This window comes from Hyla sarda, chromosome 1 (genome assembly GCF_029499605.1).
Source record: "Hyla sarda isolate aHylSar1 chromosome 1, aHylSar1.hap1, whole genome shotgun sequence".
NCBI classification, from domain to species: domain Eukaryota; kingdom Metazoa; phylum Chordata; class Amphibia; order Anura; family Hylidae; genus Hyla; species Hyla sarda.
Window position 1 is genome coordinate 166,320,635 of NC_079189.1, and position 22,137 is coordinate 166,342,771.

Here is a 22,137-nt window from a genome sequence, read left to right on the forward strand (position 1 = left end):
CACATTTTTTCTATGGAAAAGTGTGCCTTCAGCTGTTGTATAACTACAACTCCCAACTAACACAATCAGCTAAAGTGCATGCTGGGAGTTATAGTGGTGCATCTGCTGGTTGCATAACTACAACTCCCAGTATGCCCGTTGGCTGTCGGCGACTGCTGAGAGTTGCAGTTTTGCAACAGCTGAAGTCACACTGGTTGTGAAACACTGAGTTAAGTAGCAAACCAGTGTGTCTCCAGCTGTTGCATAACTACAATCCCCAGCCAAAGTAGTATGCCTCCAGCTGTTGCATAACTACAAGTCCCAGCATGCCCTTCCGCTGTCCGTACATGCTGGGGGTTGTAGCTTTTGCAACAGCTGAAGGCACACTGGTTGCAAAACACTGAGTTAGTTACCAAACTCGGTGTTTCACAAACAGTGTGCCTCCAGCTGTTGCAAAACTACAACTCCCAGCATGCACTGATAGACTGTACATGCTGGGAGTTGTAGTTTTGCAACAGCTGGATGTCCCCCCCCACCCATCCCCTCCCCAATGTGAATGTACAGGGTACACTCACATGGGCGGAGGTTTACAGTAAGTATCCGGCTGCAAGTTTGAGCTGCGGCAAATTTTCTGCCGCAGCTCAAACTGCTTGCGAGAAACTACAGTGAACCCCCGCCCGTGCGACTGTACCCTAAAAACGCTACATTACACTACACTAACACAAAATAAAATGAAAAGTAAAAAACACTACATACACATACCCCTACACAGCCCCCCTCCCCTCCCCAATAAAAATGAAAAACGTCTGGTATGTCACTTTGGAGCCCTGTCATATTTCAGGGCAATAGTTTTGGGACACATATGGGTATCGCCGTACTCGGGAGAAATTGTGTTACAAATTTTGGGGGTTATTTTCTGCTTTTACCCTTTTTAAAAATGTAAAATTTTTGGGAAACCAAGCATTTTAGGTAAAAAAAAAATTTTTTTTTACATATGCAAAAGTCGTGAATCACCTGTGGGGTATAAAGATTAACTTTACCCCTTGTTATGTTCCCTGAGGGGTCTAGTATCCAAAATGGTATGCTATGTGTTTTTTTTTGCTGTCCTGGCACCATAGGGGCTTCATAAAGGTGACATGCCCCCCAAAAACCATTTGTCGCTCCTTCCCTTCTGAGCCCTCTACTGCGCCCGCCTAACAATTAAAATAGACATATGAGGTATGTCCTTACTCGAGAGAAATTAGGTTTCAAATACAAGTAAAAAATTTCTCATTTTTACCCCTGCAAAAATTCTAAAATTGGGTCTACAAGAACATGTGAGTGTAAAAAATGAAGATTTTGAATTTTCTCCTTCACTTTGCTGCTATTCCTGTGAAACACCTAAAGGGTTAAAACACTTACTGAATGTCATTTTGAATACTTTGGGGGATGCAGTTTTTATAATAGGTTCATTTGTGGGGTATTTCTAAGATGAAGACCCTTCAAATACACTGCAAAACTGAACTGGTCACTGAAAAATAGTGAGTTTGAAAATTTTGTGAAAAATGTCAAAATTGCTGCTGAACTTTGAAGCCCTCTGGTGTCTTCCAAAAGTAAAAACTCATCAATTTTATGATGCAAACATAAAGTACACATATTGTATATGTGAACCCAAAAAAAAATATTTTGAATATCCATTTTCCTTACAAGCAGAGAGCTTCAAAGTTAGAAAAATGCAAAATTTTCATTTTTTTCATCAAATTTGGGGATTTTTCACCAAAAAAGGATGCGAGTTACCATAACATTTTACCACTATGTTAAAGTAGAATATGTCATGAAAAAACTCTCTCGTAATCAGAATGATAAGTAAAAGCATTCCAGAGTTATTAATGTTTAAAGTGACAGTGGTCAGATTTGCAAAAAACGCTCTGTTCCTTAAGGTGTAAAATGGCCTGGTCCTTAAGGGGTTAAGGATATGTCTATTCATGACCCCAAATGTGTTCAAACTTAAATTCAACCCTATGTTTACCATACATATTTTTTTTGTAATTCATCACAAATGTTTTCACAAATGCCTTTTTTCACAAATGCCTTGCCTATGTAATGCCACCATACAAGTCTCAAATAATAATAATTATGATAATAATCTACAATGTCTATATAAAAATACCACGTAGTGCAAATATTACTCTTACTGAGGGACAAAATAGCAGCTTCATTCCTTACCTAAATAGGCAAATATCACCAGAGCTCACCCAGAACTCCTTTACCTGCCTACTTGCATATCTGCCCTCAATAGTGGATCCACAACTGGTCAACCACCCCTGCACGGAAATACGTGTGCCACAAGTCAAAACAATGAACTGTACAAAGATCAGGTCAGGATACGAAGAGTTACTGACAAGAAACTAATATGACTAGACAGACAGTAGTTAGTACTACAAAAAATAAAATGACAGCAGAGCTGCCCATAGGGTAATAACATTCTGACATTGTATTGATAATGTTCAAATGGTGTGTTGCTTACCTTGTGGCATTGTGTAAAAGACACAATGTCTTATGATCGCATCGTATACATCCAATGGTGGTGCTGCCTTCATGGTGTTGGCACTAGTGTTGAGCGGCATAGGCCATATTCGAATTCGCGATATTTTGCAAATATATGGACGAATATTCGTCATATATTCGCTAAAATCGCATATTCGTAATATTCGCATTTTATTTTCGCATATTCAAAAATTTGCGTATACGAAAATTAGCATATGCGAAAATTAGCATAAGCGAAAAATTCGCAAATACGGAAATTAGCATATGCTAATTTCCGCATATGCGAAAATTCAAACACCAGTCTCACACAGTAGTATTAGAGCTTTCTTTACACCACACAAGCTGGAAGCAGAGAGGGGTGATCACTGTGATGTGTACTGTGAAAAAAATAAATAAAAAAAAAGAATATTCGTAATTACGAATATATAGTGCTATATTCGCAAATATTCGCGAATTCGCGAATATGCGATATTCGCGAATAAAATTCGCATTGCAAATATTCGCGAGCAACACTAGTTGGCACAGCAGAAGCTTGAACAATAACAGATGCAGTCGAGGTACAAACTCAAAGCTGGGAAAAGCCTGTTATATAGGGTTTATTCACATTGAGAAAGATATGTGCCAGTATATGTGCCAGTACATCTGTGTTTGGATAAATGTTTTGCTATTACTATATTTTAGTTGAAACTCTGTACGGTGGGTAGCGTCCTATAGAGGGTTTATGCAAACAAATGTAATATCGATTCAACAGGCAAGACCTTTAGCAGGCCCAATACAGAATACAGGAAAATGGTTAGGAGACAATATCCAAGGGTAAAATATACACAGTATAACAAAGCAGGAGCAAGAGCAAGTGCTGACAGATAGAGATAAACATACAAGAGAAATAAAGGTTAGATGTTTGATGCTAGCCAAACAACAGAAAACTTAACCCCTTAACCCTTAAGGCAGAACCAGGTGCCACTCATTACACTTTTACCTATCTATCTATTTATTTATTTATCTATCTATTTAATCCATCTATCTTTCTTGCTTTTCATGGAAGCAGGACTGTATCAATCACTCTGCAAAGGATGTTCAACTTACGTTGTGCCTTCAATGAGGGCCATCCTCTCAACTTTAAAGGGGTATTCCAGGAAAAAAACTTTTTTTTAATATATATATATATATATATATCATCTGGCTCCAGAAAGTTAAACGAATTTGTAAATTACTTCTATTAACCCCTTAAGGACACAGGGTTTTTCTGTTTTTGCATTTTAATTTTTTCCTCATCACCTTCTAAAAATCATAACGCTTTCAATTTTGCACATAAAATTCCATATGATGGCTTATTTTTTGCGCCGCCAATTCTACTTTGCAGTGACATTAGTCCTTTTACCCAAAATTTTACGGCAAAATGGAAAAAAAATCATTGCGTGACAAAATTGAAGTAAAAATGTCATTTTGTAAATTTTGGGGGCTTCCATTTCTACGCAGTGCATTTTCAGTAAACATGACACCTCATCTTTATTCTCTAGGTCCATATGGTTAAAATGATACCCTACTTATAGAGGTTTGATTTTGTCGTACTTCTGAAAAAAATCATAACTACATGCAGGAAAATTTATACGTCAAAAGTTCTCATCTTCTGACCCCTATAACTTTTTTTTTTCTGCATACGGGCCGTTATGAGGACTCATTTTTTGTGATGTTCTGTAGTTTTTATCGGTACTATTTTTGTATTGATCGGACTTTTTGATCGCTTTTTATTCATTTTTTAATGATATAAAAAGTGACCAAAAATACGCTATTTTGGACATTGGAACTTTTCGCGCGTAAGCCATTGACCATGTGGTTTAATTAATGATATATTTTTATAGTTCGGACATTTCTGCATGTGGCGATATCACATAAGTTTATTTTTATTTAAACAGATTTTTTTAATGGGAAAAGGGGGGTGATTCAAACTTTTATTAGGGAAGGGGTTAAATGACCTTTATTCACTTTTTTTTTCACTTTTTTTTTGCAGTGTTATAGCTCCCATAGGAGGCTATAACACTGCACACACTGATCTTTTACACTGATCCCTGAAAAGCCATAGCTTTATATGGGGGTTGATTGCTGAAGCCTGTAGCTCAGGCTTGGAGCAATCAAACGCCGATCGGACGCGATGGAGCAAGGTAAGGGGGCCTCCGCTCACGTCCCAGCTGATCGGGACATCGCGATTTTATCATGATAGTCCCGATCAGCCCAAATGAGCTGCCGGGAAGCTTTCACTTTAGTTTTAGATGCAGCGATCAACTTTGAATAGCATGCGGCACAACGATCGCCGCCGGGACCGACCCGGTATGACGCAGGATCACTGTGTGACCCCATTTTAAATGCCGGGACCGGGCACAGGGCGTACAGGTACGCCCTGCGTCCTTAAGTGATTAAGGACCTAGGGCATACGGGTACAACCTGGCACCTGGTACGTAAAGACCCAGGGTGTACCTGTACCCCAGTGGGAATTCTGTTCCCCGCCGCTCACTGGGCGGGAACGGACCGGGATGCCTGGTGAAATCTTTCAGCAGGCACCCCATGCAAACCCCTGGGGGAGGGTCCTGAGTCAATTCAGACTGGCAATCTGCGGCGATTTTGGGTCATACGGGTCTCCGGTGACCCAGAAAATAAGGGGGTGTCCAAAACACCCACAATCCCGCTGAAGGGATAGGAGTGAAGCGACCGGCCAATAGCAGATCAGGGGCGGAGGTGTTAAAGTTCGGTTTCCCCACCCTGCCCACCCACGGTAATCCGAGCAGAACGGGGGAACTTTCCTGTGACCAGCAACAACGGTGGAGGTCCCTTACCGGCAGTGATGACGTGCAGCTCCCTGGTACGGCTCCCTGGTACAAACTATGGAAGCCGGTAAGGGTGAGTGGTTGCCTAGCAACATCTGGAGGGCTGCAGTTTGGAGACTACTATACAGTGGTCTCTAAATTGTAGTCCTCCAGATGTTGCAATACTACAACTCCCAGCATGCCCAGACAGCTGTTTGTTGTTTGGGCATGCTGGGATTTGTAGTTTTGCAACAGCTGGAGGGCTACAGTTTGGAGATCACTGTGCAGTGGTCTCTAAAGTGTGGCCCTCTAGATCTTGCAAAACTACAACTCCCAGCATGCCCACAAAGCTGTTTGCTGTCTGGGCATGCTGGGATTTGAAGTTTTGCAACATCTGGAGGGCCACAGTTTGGAGATCACTGTGCGGTGGTTTCTAAACCGTGTTCCTCTAAATCTTGCAAAACTACAACTCCCAGTATTTAAGAACAGAAAACAGTTGTCTCACCATGCTGGGAGTTGTAGTTGCTTACCTCCAGCTGTTGTATAACTACATATCCCAGCATGCCCTTTGGCGATCAGTACATGCTGAGAGTTGTAGTTTTGCAACAGCTGGAAGCACACTGGTTGGAAAATACTGAGTTAGGTAACAGAACCTAACTGAAGGTTTTCCAACCAGTGTGCCTCCAGCTGTTGCAAAAGTACAACTCCTAGCATGCACGGTCTGTCAGTGCACGCAGGGAGTTGTAGTTTTGCAACAGCTTGAAGTTTGCCCCATGTGAATGTACAGGGTGCATTCACACAGGCGGGTTTACATTGAGTTTCCTGCTTCTGGCAAATTTTTCCGCCGCCGGGCAAACTCCTAGCGGAAAACTCACCGTAACCCCCCACCTGTATGAATGTACCATGAAAACACTACACTACACAAACACAAAATAAAAAGTAAAACACTACATTACACCCAAACACCCCCTTACACTGCCCCCCCCCCCAATAAAAATGAAATACGTATCGTACAGCAGTGTTTCCAAAACGGAGCCTCCAGCTGTTGCAAAACAACAACTGACTGCCACTGACTGTCCAGGCATGCTGGGAGTTTAGCAACAGCTGGAGGCACTATGTTTGGGAATCACTGGTGTAGAATAGCCCTATGTCCACCCCTATGCAATCCCTAATTTAGTCCTCAAATGCGCTTGGCGCTCTCTCACTAGGAGCCCTGTCGTATTTCATGGAAACAGTTTAGGCTACATATGGGGTATTTCCGTACTCGGGATCAATTGCGTTACAAATTTTGGGGGCTTTTTCTCCTTTTACCCCTTATGAAAAGGAAAAATTGGGGTCTACACCAGTATGTTAGTGTAAAAAAAGAAAAAAAAATTTACACTAACATGCTGGTATTGCCCCATACTTTTCATTTTCAGAAGAGGTAAAAGGAAAAAAAATTGTAACGCAATTTCTCCTGAGTACGGAAATACCCCATATGTGGACGTCAAATGCTCTGCGGATGCACAACAAGGCTCAGAAGTGAGAGTGCACTATGTACATTTGAGGCCTAAATTGGTGATTTGCACAGGGGCGGCTGATTTTACAGCGGTTCTGACATAAACACAAAAAAATAAATACCCACGTGTGACCCCATTTTGGAAACTACACCCCTCACGGAATGTGTAACAAGGGGTATAGTGAGCCATAAAACCCCACAGGTGTTTGCAAAATTTTTGTCAAAGTTGGATGGAAAAATTAAAAATTTTTTTTTTTTTTTACTAAAATGCTGGTGTTACCCTAAATATTTCATTTTCACAAGGGAAAATAGGAAAAAAAAGCCCCCCAAAATTTGTAATTTCAGTAAGAACACACCCTATATGTGGATGTAAAGTGCTCTGCAGGCAAACTACAATGCTCCGAAGAGAGAGAGAGCCAATGGGCTTTTGGAGAGAAAATTTGTCTGGAATTGAAGGCCACGTGTGTTTACAAAGCCCCCATAGTGCCAGAACAATGGACCCCCCACATGTGACCCCATTTTGGAAACTACACCCCTCACGTAATGTAATAAGAGGTACAGTGAGCATTTACGCCCCACAGGTGTCTGACAGATTTTTGAAACAGTGGTCCGTGAAAATGAAAATTTTTAATGCAGTAAATGCTCATTGCACCCTTTATTAAATTCTGGGAGGGGTGCAGTTTCCAAAATGGAGTCACATGTGGGGGGGTCCACTGTTCTGGCACCACGGGGGGGCTTTGTAAATGCACATGGCCTCCGACTTCTATTCCAACCAAATTCTCTCTCCAAAAGCTCAATGGCACTCCTTCTCTTCTGAACATTGTAGTGCGGCAGCAGAGCACTTTACATCCACACATGGGGTATTTCCATACTCAGAAGAATTGGGGTTACACATTTTGGTAGGCATTTTCTCCAATTACCCCTTGTAAAAATGTAACATTTGGGGAAAAAACTGCATTCTTGTGAAAAAAAAATGTTTTTTCATTTACACATCGACTTTAACGAAAAGTTGTCAAACACCTGTGGGGTGTTTAGGATCACTGTACCCCTTGTTACGTTCCTTGAGGGGTGTATTTCCAAAATAGTATGCCATGTGTTTTTTTTTTTTTGCTTTTTTTTTTTTTGCTGTTTTGGCATCATAGGGGCTTCCTAAATGCAACATGTCCCCCAAAAACCATTTCTAAAAACCAAATGTGACTCCTTCTCTTCTGAGCATTGTAGTGCGCCAGCAGAGCACTTGACGTCCACACATGGGGAATTTCCATACTCAGAAGAGATGGGGTTACAAATTTTGGGGGATATTTTCTCCTATTACCCCTTGTAAAAATGTAAAATTTTGGGAAAAAACTGCATTTTTGTGGAAAAATTAATCATTTACACATCCAATTTTAACCCCTTAAGGACGCAGGACGTAAATGTACGTCCTGGTGAGGTGGTACTTAACGCATCAGGACGTACATTTACGTCCTAAGCATAACCGCGGGCATCGGAGCGATGCCCGTGTCATGCGCGGCTGATCCCGGCTGCTGATCGCAGCCAGGGACCCGCCGGCAATGGCCGACACCCGCGATCTCGCGGGCGTCCGCCATTAACCCCTCAGGTTCGCGATTAAAATGAACGATCGGATCGCCCGCAGCGCTGCTGCGGGGATCCGATCATTCATAACGCCGCACGGAGGTCCCCTCACCTTCCTCCGTGCGGCTCCCGGCGTCTCCTGCTCTGGTCTGTGATCGAGCAGACCAGAGCAGGAGATGACCGATAACACTGATCTGTTCTATGTCCTATACATAGAACAGATCAGTATTAGCAATCATGGTATTGCTATGAATAGTCCCCTATGGGGACTATTCAAGTGTAAAAAAAAATGTAAAAGTAAAAGTAAAAAAAAAGTGAAAAATCCCCTCCCCCAATAAAAAAGTAAAACGTCAGTTTTTTCCTATTTTACCCCCAAAAAGCGTAAAAAACATTTTTTATAGACATATTTGGTATCGCCGCGTGCGTAAATGTCCGAACTATTAAAATAAAATGTTAATGATCCCGTACGGTGAACGGCGTGAACGAAAAAAAATTTAAAAAGTCCAAAATTCCTACTTTTTTAATACATTTTATTAAAAAAAAATTATAAAAAATGTATTAAAAGTTTTTTATATACAAATGTGGTATCAAAAAAAGTACAGATCATGGCGCAAAAAATGAGCCCCCATACCGCCGCTTATACGGAAAAATAAAAAAGTTATAGGTCATCAAAATAAAGGGATTATAAACGTACTAATTTGGTTAAAAAGTTTGTGATTTTTTTTAAGCGCAACAATAATATAAAAGTATATAATAATGGGTATCATTTTAATCGTATTGACCCTCAGAATAAAGAACACATGTCATTTTTACCAGAAATTGTACGGGGTGAAAACAAAACCTTCCAAAATTAGCAAAATTGCGTTTTTCGTTTTAATTTCCCCACAAAAATAGTGTTTTTTGGTTGCGCCATACATTTTATGATATAATGAGTGATGTCATTACAAAGGACAACTGGTCGCGCAAAAAACAAGCCCTCATACTAGTCTGTGGATGAAAATATAAAAGAGTTATGATTTTTAGAAGGCGAGGAGGAAAAAATGAAAACGTAAAAATTAAATTGTCTGAGTCCTTAAGGCCAAAATGGGCTGAGTCCTTAAGGGGTTAAGGAAAAGTCGTCAAACCTGTGGGGTGTTAAGGCTCACTGTACCCCTTGTTATTTTCCTTGAGGCATTTAGTTTCCAAAATAGTGTGCCATGTGTTTTTTTGTTTTTTGTTGTTGCTGTTTTGGCACCCACAGAGCACTTAACATCCACATATTAGGTATTTCCTTACTCTTGAATTTTCTCCTTCACTTTGCTGCAATTCCTGTGAAACACCTAAAGGGTTAACACACTTACTGAATGTCATTTTGAATACTTTGTGGGGTGCAGTTTTTATAATTGAAAAATTGCTGCTGAACTTTGAAGCCCTCTGATGTCTTCCAAAAGTAAAAACATGTCAACTTCATGATGCAAATATAAAGTAGACATATTGTATATGTAAATCAATATATAACTTATTTGGAATGTCCATTTTCCTTATAAGCAGAGAGTTTTAAAGTAAAAAAAAAAGGCAACATTTTCACCAAGAAATTATGCAAGTATCGACGGAAATTTACCACTAACATAAAGTAGAATATGTCACGGAAAAAAAATCTTGGACTAAAAGAATCCCAGAGTTATTAACCCCTTCCCGACCTATGACATACCTGTACGTCATGGGTGGCAAGGTGTTCCCGACCCATGACATACAGGTACGTCATGAACATTACTGCCGCTACTCGCGGCACCACGCAGCGCCCGGAAAGATGGTGGCTATCACTGATAGCCAGCCATCTTACCGTGCGACCACGGGGGGTTTCATCCCCCACCCCACCCCCAGCGATCGCTGCTATCAGCTGGTCAAATCTGACTAGCTGATAGCAGCGTTTCGCTATGAAAATACTTAGCAGCGCGGTGTGTAAGTCCTGATCACGGGGATCGGGACACACACCGCTCTGCTAAGTGTCCCTGACCCGTCTCCCCGGCATCACTTACCCGTCCGAGCGGTGTCCCGAGCGGTCCCGGCGGTCCCGGCGTCCTCCATGCGGTCCTGGCTGCGCTGCATCCCGGAGGTGAGTTTCCGGCAGCAGTGCGGCATCTTCATTGGCAGCAGTGAGATCGCCGTAAAGCGATCTCACTGCTGCCTCTGAGAGTTTCAAAACTGCAACTCCCAGCATGCCCAGACAGCCTTTGGCTTTCTGGGCATGCTGGGAGTTGGAGTTTTGCAACATCTGGAGGTCCACAGTTTGGAGACCACTGTATAATGGTCTCCAATTTGTGCTCTTCCAGATGTTGCAAACTACAAATCTCAGCATGCTCAGTCTGTCCAGGCATGCTGGGAGTTGTAGTTCTCTAACATCTGGAAGATCACAGATTGGAGACCATTGTACAGTGGTCTCCAAACTGTGGACCTCCAGATGTTGCAAAACTACAACTCCCAGCATGCCCACACTGCCCAAGCATGCTGGAAGTTGTAGTTCGGCAACATCTGATCCTGCAGATATTGCCGAACTACAACTTCCAGCATGCCTGGGCAGTCTGGGCATGCTGGGAGTTGTAGTTTCGCAACAACTGGAGGCACACTAGTTGGGAAACATTGTCCGTTTCCTACCTCAGTGCCTCCAGCTGTTGCAATTGTTGCAAAACTATAACTCCCAGCATGCACTGACAGACCATGCATGCTGGGAGTTGTAGTTTTGCAACAGCTGGAGGCACACTGGTTTGGAAACACTAAGTTTGGTTGCAAAACACTTGAAAGTTTATTACTTAACTTAGTGTTTCCAAACCAGCGTTCCTCCAGCTGTTGCAAAACTACAACTCCCAGCATGCACGGACAGCCAAAGGGCATGCTCGGAGTTTGCAACAGCTGGATTTTTGCCCCCCCCCCTCCCAATGTGAATGTACAGGGTACACTCACATGGGCGGAGGTTTACAGTGAGTGCTGCAAGTTTGAGATGGCGCAAATTTTGCGCTGCAGCTCAAACTTCCAGCGGCAAACTTGCTGTGAACCTCTGCCCATGTGACTGTACCCTAAAAACACTACACTACACTAACACTAACCTAAAATAAAAGTAAAAAACACTACATTTACACATACCCCTACACAGCCCCCCTCCCCCCAAAAAATGAAAAACGTCTGGTACGCTACTGTTTCCAAAACGGAGCCTCCAGCTGTTGCAAAATAATAACTCCCAGTATTGCCGGACAGCCATTGACTGTCCAGGCATGCTGGGAGTTTTGCAACAGCTGGAGGCACCCTGTTTGGGAATCATTGGCATAGAATACCCCTATGCAAATCCCTAATTCAGGCCTCAAATGCGCATGGCGCTCTCTCACTTTGGAGCCCTGTCGTATTTCAGGGCAACAGTTTTGGGACACATATGGGGTAATGCCGTACTCGAGAGAAATTGCCTTACAAATTTTGGGGGGCTTTTTCTTCTTTAACCCCTTATGAAAAGGTGAATTTGGGGTCTACACCAGCATGTTAGTGTAAAAAAATAAATTTTTTACACTGACATGCTGGTGTTGCCCTATACTTTTCATTTTCACAAGAGGTAAAAGGGAAAAAAGACCCCCAAAATTTGTAACGCAATTTCTCCCGACTACGGAGATACCCCATATGTGGGCGCAAAGTGCTCTGGGGGCGCACAACAAGGCCCAGAAGGGAGAGTGCGCCATGTACATTTGAGGCGATTTGAACAGGGGTGGCTGATTGTTACAGCAGTTCTGACAAACGCAAAACAATAAATATCCATATGTGACCCCATTTTGGAAACTACACCCCTCACGGAATTTAATAAGGGGTGCAGTGAGCATTTACACCCCACTGGTGTATGACAGATTTTTGGAACAGTGGTCTGTGAAAATGAAAAATAAAATAAAACATCCACTGTTTCAAATATCTGTCAAACGCCAGTGGGGTGTAAATGCTCACTGCACCCCTTATTAAATTCCATTAGGGGTATAGTTTCCAAAATGGGGTCACATGTGGGGGGGTCCACTGTTCTGGCACCATAGGGGCTTCCTAAATGGGACATGCCCCCCAAAAACCCTTTCAGAAAAACTCACTCTCCAAAATCCCATTGTCGCTCCTTCCCTTCTGAGCCCTCTACTGCGCCCGCCGAACACTTTACATACGCATATGAGGTATTTCCTTACTCGAGAGAAATTGGGTTACAAATTTTAGGGAGATTTCTCTCCTTTTACCCCTTGTAAAAATTCAAAAATTGGGTCTATAAGAAAATGCGAGTGTAAAAAATGAAGATTTAGAATTTTCTCCTTCACTTTGCTGCTATTCCTGTGAAACACCTAAAGGGTTAAAACACTTACTGAATGTCATTTTGAATACTATGGGGGGTGCAGTTTTTATAATGGGGTCATTTATGGGGTATTTCTAATATGAAGACCCTTAAAATCCACTTCCAACCTGAACTGGGCCCTGAAAAATTACGATTTTGAAAATCTTGAGAAAAATTGGAAAATTGCTGCGGAACTTTGAAGCCCTCTGGTGTCTTCCAAAAGTAAAAACTTGTCAATTTTTTTATGCAAACACAAAGTAGACATGTTGTATATATGAATCAATATGTAATTTATTTGGAATATCCATTTTCCTTTCAAGCAGAGACTTTCAAAGTTAGAAAAATGCTAAATTTTCAAAATTTTCATGAAATTTTTAGATTTTTTACCAAGAAAGGATACAAATATCAGTGAAATTTTACCAATAACATAAAGTAGAATATGTCACGAAAAAACAATCTCGGAATCAGAATGATAAGTAAAAGCATTCCAAAGTTATTAATGTTTAAAGTGACAGTGGTCAGATTTTCAAAAAATGCCCAGGTCATGAAGGTGAAAATGGGCTGGGTCATGAAGGGGTTAATGCTTAAAGGGGTACTCCGGTGAAAACCTTTTTTCTTTTAAATCAACTGGTGGCAGAAAGTAACACATATTTGTAAATTACTTCTATTAAAAAATCTTAATCCTTCCTGTACTTATTAGCTTCTGAATACTACAGAGGAAATTCTTTTCTTTTTGGAATGCTCTCTGATGACATCACAAGCACAGTTCTCTCTGCTGACGTTATTATAATAATAATGCTTTATTTATTGTTGTCCTTAGTGGGATTTGAACCCAAGACCCCAGCACTGCAAGGCAGCAGTGCTATCCACTGAGCCACCATGCTGCCCATAGCATACATCTGCTATGTATGTTGCTAAAGGGACAGAGATGTCAGCAGAGAGCACTGTGCTCGTGATGTCATCAGTGTTCAAAAAAGAAAGGAATTTCCTCTGTAGCATTCAGCAGCTAATAAGTACTGGAAGGATTAAGATTTTTTAATAGAAGTAATTTACAAATATGTTTAACTTTCTGCCACCAGTTGATTTAAAAGAATCTTTAACTCCTTAAGGACACAGGGCATATCCATAAGCCCCCGTTTCCAAGTCTTTAAGGACACAGGGCGTATGGATATGCACTGCGCATTTTCGGCCCCAGCCGCTAGCTGGAGCGGAGCCGGTGCCGGATGCCTGCTGAAATTGTTCAGCAGGCATCCCGGCATATAGCCCAGGGGGGTCATTATGTCCCCCCATGTCGGCGATTGCCGCAGATCGCTGGACAATTCAGTCCAGCGATCTGCTGCGGATTCCGGGTCAATCGGGTCTCCAGTGACCCGGTGACCCGGAATTAGTGGCTGATCGGGGCCGTCAGAGACGGCCCCCAACAGCCATTGCCAGCAGGGGTGAGGTGGCACTGGTGCCACCTCACAATCGCCCTGATTCGTCGGCCGGTTTCCCGGCCGACCAATCAGGGCGCCTGCTGCGGGTGTCACTCCCGCAACCCGCTCCGCCCCTCTTCCGGAGGACATGAGTGGGTGCGGGAAGAAGACCCCGGGTGCTGGGGACCCCGATCCCCAGCGTCCCTGTTGGGATCGGGGCCCCAGGAGCGACGACGGCAGCGGCGGGACTGACCTGCGCGGCAGCGGCGTGGAGCAGCAGCAGGAGGTGAATGACAGCCTCCTGCTGTTGCTTAGCAACAGCTCCCAGCATGCAAAAAAGGCATGCTGGGAGCTGTAGTTATGCAACAGCAGGAGGCAGACCACCACAACTCCCAGCATTCCCTTATGGGCATGCTGGGACTTGTAGTTTTGCAACAGCTGGAGGCACATTCTTTCTATGGAAAAGTGTACCTTCAGCTTTTGTATAACTACAACTCCCAGCTTGCACAATAAGCAAAAGTGCATGCTGGGAGTTGTAGTAGTGCATCTGGTGGTTGCATAACTACAACTCCCAGCATGCCCGTTGGCTGTCGGTGACAGCTGAGAGTTGTAGTTTTGCAACAGCAGAAGGCACACTGAGTTAAGTAGCAAACCAGTGTGTCTCCAGCTCTTGCATAACTACAATCCCCAGCATCCCCAGCCAAAGTAGTATGCCTCCGGCTGTTGCATAACTACAAGACCCAGCATGCCCTTCCGCTGTCCGTACATGCTGGGGGTTGTAGCTTTTGCAACAGCTGAAGGCACACTGGTTGCAAAACACTGAGTTTGTTACCAAACTCAGTGTTTCACAACCAGTGTGCCTCCAGCTGTTGCAAAACTAAAACTCCCAGCACGCACTGATAGACCGTACATGCTGGGAGTTGTAGTTTTGCAACAGCTGGATGTTTCCCCCCCCCCCCATGTGAATGTACAGGGTACACTCACATGGGCGGAGGATTGCAGTAAGTATCCGGCTGCAAGTTTGAGCTGCGGCAAATTTTCTGCCGCAGCTCAAACTGCCAGCGAGAAACTACTGTGAACCCCCGCCCGTGCGACTGTCCCCTAAAAACACTACACTACACTAACACACAATAAAATTAAAAGTAAAAAAAACTACATATGCACATACCCCTACACAGCCCCCCTCCCCAATAAAAATAAAAAAAACCTCTGGTACGTCACTGTTTCCAAAACGGAGCCTCCAGCGGTTGCAAAACTGCAACTCCCAGCGTGCACTGATAGACCGTACATGCTGGGAGTTGTAGTTTTGCAACAGCTGGATGTCCCGTCCCCCCCCCCCCCCCAATGTGAACGTACAGGGTACACTCACATGGGCGGAGGTTTACAGTAAGTATCCGGCTGCAAGTTTGAGCTGCGGCAAATTATCTGCCGCAGCTCAAGCTACCAGCGAGAAACTACTGTGAACCCCCACCCATGTGACTGTACCCTAAAAACACTACACTAACAAAAAATAAAATAAAGTAAAAAACACTACATATACACATACCCCTACATAGCCCCCCTCCCCAATAAAAATGAAAAATGTCTGGTACGCCACTGTTTCCAAAACGGAGCCTCCAGCTGTTGCAAAACAACTACTCCGAGTATTGCCAGATAGCCACTGACTGTCCAGGCATGCTGGGAGTTTTACAATAGCTGGAGGCACCCTGTTTGGGTATCACTGGCGTAGAATACCCCTATGTCCACCCCTATGCAAGTCCCTAATTTAGGCCTCAAATGCGCATGGCGCTCTCACTTTGGAGCCCTGTCGTATTTCAAGGCAACAGTTAAGGGTCACATATGGGGTATCGCCGTACTCAGAAGAAATTGTGTTACAAATTTTGGGGGGTATTTTCTGCTATTACCCTTTTTAAAAATGTAAAATTTTTGGGAAAACAAGCATTTTAGGTTAAAAAAAATAATTTTTTTACATATACAAAAGTCATGAAACACCTGTGGGGTATTAAGGTTCACTTTACCCCTTGTTACGTTTCCCAAGGAGTCTTGTTTCCAAAATGGTATGCCATGTGGGGTTTTTTTTTTTTTGCTGTCCTGGCACCATAGGGGCTCCTAAATGCGGCATGCCCCAGAGCAAAATTTGCATTCAAAAAGCCAAATGTGACTCCTTCTCTTCTGAGACCTGTAGTGCGCCCGCAGAGCACTTTTCACCCCCATATGGGGTGTTTTCTGAATCGGGAGAAATTGGGCTTCACATTTTGGGAGGTATTTTCTGCTATTACCCTTTTTAAAAATTTCAAAATTTTGGGAAACCAAGCATATTAGCTAAAAAAAATAAAAAAATTTCACATATGCAAAAGTCGTGAAACACCTGTAGGGTATTAAGGTTCACATTACCCCTTGTTACATTCCCCGAGGGGTCTAGTTTCCAAACTGGTAAGCCATGTGGTTTTTTTTTTGCTGTTCTGGCATCATAGGGGCTTCCTAAATGCGGCATGCCCCCAGAGCAAAATTTGCTTTCAAAAAGCCAAATGTGACTCCTTCTCTTCTGAGACCTGTAGTGCGCCAGCAGAGCAATTTTCACCCCCATATGGGGTGTTTTCTGAATCGGGAGAAATTGGGATTCAAATTTTTGGGGGTATTTTCTGCTATTACCCTTTTTAAAAATGTAACATTTGTGGGAAACCAAGCATTTTAGGTAAAAAAAAAATTTTTTTTTTTTACAAATGCAAAAGTCGTGAATCACCTGTGGGGTATTAAGGTTCACTTTACCCCTTGTTATGTTCCCTGAGGGGTCTAGTTTCCAAAATGGTATGCCATGTATTTTTTTTTTGCTGTCCTGGCACCATAGGGGCTTCCTAAAGGTGACATCCCCCCCAAAAACCATTTGTCGCTCCTTCCCTTCTGAGCCCTCTACTGCGCCCACTGAACAATTAACATAGACATATGAGGTATGTGCTTACTCGAGAGAAATTGGGTTTCAAATACAAGTAAAACTTTTCTCTTTTTTACCCCTTGCAAAAATTCAAAAATTGGGTCTACAAGAACATGAGAGTGTAAAAAATTAAGATTTTGAATTTTCTCCTTCACTTTGCTGCTATTCCTGTGAAACACCTAAAGGGTTAATACACTTACTGAATGTCATTTTGAATACTTTGGGGGGTGTAGTTTTTATAATGGGGTCTTTTATGGGATATTTCTAATATGAAGACCCTTCAAATCCACTTCAAACCTGAACTGGTCCATGAAAAATAGTGTTTGAAAATGTTGTGAAAAATTTCAAAATTGCTGCTGAACTTTGAAGCCCTCTGGTGTCTTCCAAAAGTAAAAACTCATCAATTTTATGATGCAAACATAAAGTAGACATATTGTATATGTGAACCCCAAAAATTTTTATTTTGAATATCCATTTTCCTTACAAGCAGAGAGCTTCAAAGTTAGAAAAATGCTAAATTTTAGTTTTTTTCATCAAATTTGGGGATTTTTCACCAAGAAAGGATGCAAGTTACCATAAAATTTTACCACTAAGATAAAGTAGAATATGTCACGGAAAAACAATCTTGGAATCAGAATGATAACTAAAAGCATTCCAGAGTTATTAATGTTTAAAAGTGACAGTGGTCAGATATGCAAAAAATGCCGAGGTCCTTAACCACTTAAGGACCTGGGGCGTATGGATACGCCTTGATGTCCTGGTACTTAAGGACCCAGGGCGTATCCATACGCCTGTGGGAATTTCGGTCCCCGCCGCGCGCCGGGCGGGGACCGGGCCGGGGTGACTGCTGATATCAATCAGCAGGCACCCCGTGCAAATGCCCAGGGGGGTCATCAGACCCCCCCCCCCCCCGTCGGCGATCGTCGCAAATCGCAAGTGAATTCACACTTGCGATTTGCGCCGATTCCGGGTCATACGGGTCTATTGTGACCCGGTGACCCGGAATAGAAGGGGGATCGCGGTTGTCTAAGACACCCACGATCCCCCTGTAGGCATAGGAGTGAGGTGGCAGGGTTGCCACCCCTCCTATCCCTGCTATTGGTCTGCTATTGATCGTCAGAGGCGACGACCAATAGCAGACCGGGGACAGGGGGGGTTAACTTTCGTTTTCCCCGTCCTGCCCTCCCACAATAGGCGGGGCAGAACGGGGAACCGAAGGGGACCGGGCGCCAACGTCCTATTACCCGTCCGGAGGCTGCGGCGACGTTGATCGGCGGGCGGCGTCACGTGCGTCTGAAGAGGACGGCTGCCGGGATCCTACGGAAGCCGGTAAGTAGATCTGGAGGGCTACAGTCTGAGACCGTGGTCTCTAACTGTAGCCCTCCAGATGTTGCAAAACTACAACTCCCAGCATGCCCAGACAGCTGTTTGGGCATGCTGGAATATGTAGTTTTGCAACAGCTGGAGGGCTGCAGTTTGAGACCACTATACAGTGGTCTCTAAACTATATCCCTCCAGATGTTGCAAAACTACAACTCCTAGCATGCCCACATAGCTGTTTGTTGTCTGGACATGCTGGGAGTTGTAGTTTTGCAACATCTGGAGGTCCACAGTTTGGAGATCACTGTGCAGTGGTCTAAAAACTGTAGCTCTCCAGATGTTGCAAAACTGCAATTCCCAGCATGCCCAGAAAGCAAACAGCTGTCTCGGCATGCTGGGAATTGTAGTTGGGTACCTCCAGCTATTGCATAACTACATCTCCCAGCATGCTCTTCGGTGATTAGTACATGCTGGGAGTTGTAGTTTTGCAACAGCTGGAGGCACACTGGTTGGAAAATATTGAGTTAGGTAACAGAACCTAACTGAAGGTTTTCCAACCAGTGTGCCTCCAGCTGTTGCAAAACTACAACTCCCAGCATGCACGGTCTGTCAGTACATGCTGGGAGTTGTAGTTTTGAAACAGCTGGAGGTTTGCCCCCCCATGTGAACGTACAGGGTACATTCACATAGGCGGGTTTACAGTAAATTTCCTGCTTCAAGTTTGGGCTGCGGCAAATTCTTTGCCGCAGTGCAAACTCCTAGCGGGAAATTCACTGTAACCCGCCAGTGTGAATGTACCCTAAAAACACTACACTACACTAACACCTAATAAAGGGTAAAACACTACATATACACCCCTTACACTGCCCCCCCAATAAACAATTTAAAACGTCTTGTACGGCAGGGTTTCCAAAACGGAGCCTCCAGCTGTTGCAAAACAACAACTCCCAGCATTTCTGGACAGCCACTGACTGTCCAGGCATGCTGGGAGTTTAGCAACAGCTGGAGGCACCCTGTTTGGGAATCACTGGCGTAGAATACCCCTATGTCCACCCCTATGCAATCCCTAATTTAGTCCTCAAATGCGCATGGTGCTCTCTTACTTCGGAGCCCTGTCGTATTTCAAGGAAACAGTTTAGGGCCACATATGGGGTATCTCCGTACTCGGGAGAAATTACACTACAAATTTTGGGGGGCTTTTTTTCCTTTTACCGCTTGTGAAAAGGAAAAGTTGGGGGCTACACCAGCCTGTTAGTGTAACATTTTTTTATTTTTTTTACACTAACATGCTGGTGTTGCCCCATACTTTTTATTTCCACAAGCGGTAAAAGGAAAAAAAGACCCCCAAAATTTGTGACGCAATTTCTCCTGAGTACAGAAATACCCCAGATGTGGGCGTAAAATGCTCTGCGGACGCACAACAAGGCTCAGGAGTGAGAGAGCACCATGTACATTTGAGGCCTAAATTGGTGATTTGCACAGGGGTGGCTGATTTTACAGCGGTTCTGACAAACGCAAAAAAAAAAAAAAATACCCACATGTGACCCCATTTTGGAAACTACACCCCTCACCGAACGTGACAAGGGGTATAGTGAGCCTGAACACCCCACAGGTGTTTGACGAATTTTAATTAAAGTTGGATGGGAAAATGAAAAAAATTATATTTTTTCACTAAAATGCTGGTGTTACCCTAAATTTTTCATTTTCACATCGGGAAATAGGAAAAAAGCCCCCCCAAATGTGTAAACCCATCTCTTCTGAGTAAGAACATACCCCATATGTGAATTTAAAGTGCTCTGCGGGCGAACTACAATGCTCAGAAGAGAAGGAGCGCCATTGGGATTTTGTAGAGAAAATTTGTCCGGAATTGAAGGCCACATGTGTTTACAAAGCCCCCATAGTGCCAGAACAATGGACCCCCGACACATGTGACCCCATTTGCGAAACTACACCCCTCACGTAATGTAATAAGGGGTACATTGAGAATTTACGCCCCACAGATGTCTGACAGATTTTTGGAACAGTGGTCCATAAAAATGAAAAATAAACTTTTTCATTTGCACAGCCCACTGTTCCAAAGTTCTGTGGGGTGTAAATACTCACTGCACCCCTTATTAAATTCTGTGAGGGGTGTAGTTTCCAAAATGGGGTCACATGTGGGGGGTTCCACTGTTCTGGCACCACGGGGGGCTTTGTAAACACACATGGCCCCTGACTACCATTCCAAACTAATTATCTTTCCAAAAGCTCAATGGCGCTCCTCCTCTTCTGAGCATTGTAGTTCGCCAGCAGAGCATTTTACGTCCTAACATGGGGTATTTCCATACTCAGAAGAAATGGGGTTACACATTTTGGGGGTCATTTTCTCCTATTACCCCTTGTAAAAATGTAAAATTTTGGGGAAAAACTGCATTTTAGTAAAAAAAAATAAAAAATTTTCATTTACACATCCAACTTTAACGAAAAGTCGTCAAACACCTGTGGGGTGTTAAGGCTCAGCGGACCCCTTGTTACGTTCCTTGAGGGGTGTAGTTTCCAAAATAGTATGCCATGTTGGTATTTTTTGCTCTTCTGGCACCACAGGGGCTTCCTAAATGCAACATGCCCCCAAAAAACCATTTCAGCAAAAGTTGCTTTCAAAAAGCCAAATGTGACTCCTTCTCTTCTGAGCATTGTAGTTTGCCCGCAAAGCATTTTACATCCTAACATGGGGTATTTCCATACTCAGAAGAGATGGGGTTACAAATTTGGGGGGGCATTTTCTCCCATTACCCTTTGTAAAAATGGTAAATTTGGGGGGAAAACTGCACTTTAGTGAAAAAATTTTTTTTTTCATTTACACATCCGACTTTAACGAAAAGTCGTCAAACACCTGTGGGGTGTTAAGGCTCACTGGACCCCTTGTTACGTGCCTTGAGGGGTCTAGTTTCCAAAATGGTATGCCATGTTGGGGTTTTCTGCTGTTCTGGCACCATAGGGGCTTCCTAAATGTGACATGCCCCCCAAAAACCATTTCAGCAAAATTCCCTCTCCAAAATCCTATTGTTGCTCCTTCCCTTCTGAGCCCTCTAGTGCACTTGACATACACATATGAGCTATTTCCTTACTCGAGAGAAATTGGGTTACAAATTTTGGGGGGATTTTTCATCTATTACCCCTTGTAAAAATTCAAAAATTGGGTCTACAAGAACATGCGAGTGTAAAAAATGAAGATTTTGAATTTTCTCCTTCACTTTGCTGCTATTCCTGTGAAACACCTAAAGGGTTAACACACTTACTGAATGTCATTTTGAATACTTTGAGGGGTGCAGTTTTTATAATGGGGTCATTTGTGGGGTATTTCTAATATGAAGGCCCTTCAAATCCACTTCAAAACTGAACTGGTCCCTGAAAAATTCAGATTTTGAAAATTTTGTGAAAAATTGGAAAATTGCTGCAGAACTTTGAAGCCCTCTGATGTCTTCCAAAAGTAAAAACACGTCAATTTTATGATGCAAACATAAAGTAGACATATTGTATATGTGAATCAATGTATAATTTATTTGGAATATACATTTTCCTTACAAGCAGAGAGCTTCAAAGTTAAAAAAAATGCAAAATTTTCAATTTTTTCATCAAATTTTGGAATTTTTCACCAAGAAATGATGCAAGTATCGACAAAATTTTACCACTAACATAAAGTAGAATATGTCACGAAAAAACAATCTCAGAATCAGAATGAAAGGTAAAAGCATCCCAGAGTTATTAATGTTTAAAGTGACAGTGGTCAG